The sequence below is a fragment of the Vigna umbellata genome, chromosome 8 (assembly GCF_029865625.1).
Source record: "Vigna umbellata cultivar VRB3 chromosome 8, Vumbellata_1.0, whole genome shotgun sequence".
In the NCBI taxonomy this organism is placed as follows: Eukaryota; Viridiplantae; Streptophyta; class Magnoliopsida; order Fabales; family Fabaceae; genus Vigna; species Vigna umbellata.
Genome location: NC_142172.1, coordinates 39818292 through 39821227, shown reverse-complemented (window position 1 = coordinate 39821227; position 2936 = coordinate 39818292).

Below are 2936 nucleotides of genomic sequence, written 5' to 3'. Positions count from 1 at the left end.
AAATTAAAAATCTTACCATAGTAGTCTATTATCGTTATCACACATTCAGTATCATAAAACCCTTCTTTTAAATTCAAATTATACCAAACTTACTACAAAAATTAAAATTCATTCAAAAGTTGCTAAAGGAAATTCAAGTGCATGTAAACAATCATAAATAAAAACCAAGCAATTTAACAATTCAAATGAAAAATACATACCCTAATTGAAATTGTAACCTAATTTGGTTCTCTTATCTAGATTCTTCATAAACTCCAAGAAAATTATAACTTGAAAAATGAAATACTAAAAGAACCCTTGATCACATCTAATAATCAATTCTTAGTCATAAAAGAAATACACCAAAGATAAGTTTAATTTCACAAAATTCTATCTCTCCTTATCAAGCCCCAAGGGTGGATGAAAGAAAAAAAATGAGAAAAGATAAAAATTGCAGAAAAAGAAAGATGATTGAAGAAAACATTTACAAAGAAATGTTATAAACTTTATCTTCAATGGAATGTAAACTCAAATCTACCATTCACTGGAATGTAAAATTAAAATCTACTATGCAAATAAAGAGAAGTTGTGATTTTCAGCTTAGAAAAAGAAGAAAAATAATGAGTTTAAGAAGAAGAATGAAGAAAAGTTTGAAGCTATTTCTGTAATACAAATAAAACGATAAATTCCTACTCATAAACCTAGTCCTTAATGTCCTTACCCTTCATTCTCTTTATTTTCTATTTTAATCCAAAACAAGCCTAATTGTATTTTCTATTTGCAATACATATATAAAACACTCAATTTTCAAAAGCATTTCATTAATTACGTGTGTGTGAATTTTTAAAAAGAAAAAGAAAGACTATCTTATTGTTTTTTTTAAAAGAAAAAAAATAAAGTAGAAGCTACTACAGGTACTCAATAAAATGTTCATAGTCACATAGTTTAACAAGTGTCATCATGTTAAAAAAAAGAGAGAAGAAAGCATTAGAAAATGAAAAAGACATCTTTAGGCTTGACACTGGAAAACTTTTATAAGAATAATCATATTTATTTATAAAAGAAAGACATAAATCAGGGAAAGGACTAAGTAAAGAAGAAAGATAGGTTTGAAAAATATATAGCCTTTCTTTTCTTCAAAAAGTTTGTCCCCCAAAGGTTTATGGAGTGTGTATATATAGATGACTTTCACATTCACTCCTCTTTCAGATTTTATTAAATATTTTACTGAGAAAGATAAAAAGGAATTAACTTTACAATACTTTTCTTCCTTTCATATTTTTTTGTTTTAAATCCCCTTTGTTTTGTCTTTTTCACCTTTTTCTTACTTTTATTTATTTATTTTTGTATTTATACTTCTATATGTATGTATATGAGAGTTAGGGTACATCTCTGCTTACAATCCGTGCATGTCTTCTGTCTAACATTCTCACATGCTCCTAATGTGCTCTACTTTCACGTTTCAAATCTTAATTAAATTTTAACATTAAATAGGTGTTCAACGTTTTAATTATTCAAAAATATCCTTAAAGCTGTTAACTATCATTCTTCCTTTACCAGAAACTTCTGCACTAAATTATGTAATAATTTAATTAATTAATACTTGATTACTAGTCTGTTATTGGAAACAAAGGTATCATATGCTTACCAAGGAAGTAATTAAAAATGATTTATTATTCATGACCAAGAAAAACTAGATCAGCTTTATTGGTTTGCATTGTTGAAGACTTTGAGTTTAGATACAATTGCAACAAATTGTACTTGTTTGAAAAGGTGTGCTAGGTGTCTTTGAATTTGAAAGTGATTTCAAATTTATATCATATGGTGGCATGGCAGTTAAAGACAGAGAATATATACAAAGACAGAGAGGGAAGACAAGGAAAGCAGATATAAGTAGTTTGGGATTCTCAATCTAATCTCATAAATGTCACATCCTTTATTTTATTTTTTAAAATAAATAATAAAATAAAATAAAACCCCATTTGTTTATCTGGTTACAGCTAAGTTGAAATCGAAATCAAAATCTTAAAAAGAAAATTGAAAATATGTTATTATGATGAGGTTGTTTTATGTTGTGTTGTAATTTGTGTAGAAGTAGGAAATAATTCACAGCTGTGTAAAGTGTGAGAAGTAAACAAAAAGGTTGAAAATGGAAGATGAACCTGACACCTGTTGTTTTCGTTGTCAACCCTAACATTCTATTGGTGGCCATATTTTGACAGGCAAAGATTCTCTTAAAGATATAGACAATCCGTAGATCAATCACACACGGTAATTTTTTTTTTTTCAAAGGATTATGTTGTATGTTAACATTGTTCTTGCATTAACACTATATATTATTTTGTTAAACTGATTCATGCAACATTTTTTATAATTTCCATTTTCTACTCAAAAAGAAACATTGGACGATGTAAAGGAAAAAAAAAAGATCATAGAATTTTGTGGTTAGTATGTATTAGGTAGATTTTAAGACTATAATTAGTTTATTGCAATTAAAATAACTAACTTAATTAGAATGAATGAAAATGTCTACTATTTGACTCTTGTTATATTATTGTGACTTAATGATGGTTAATACTATTTTTTACACTCTAAACTATTTTTTAGTGGAAAGTTAATATTATATTTATACTATATAAAAATGACAACAGAATACATTTTGGTGAAAAAAGATTAGGTTATAACAATTAGTTGTCCAAGTTAGATTCACATAATGCAAGTTTCTATTACTTTTTATATTTTTTTTTTCATTCATAGAACATAAACTTTGGAATGCATTCATATTTTTCTTTTGTTTTTTTTAAGTCTTTTCTTTCAAAGTATGAGAGTATTACAAGTTGATATAGTATCTCCTTTATATATATATATATATATATATATATATATATATATATATATATATATATATATATATATATATATATATATATATATATATATATATATATATATATATA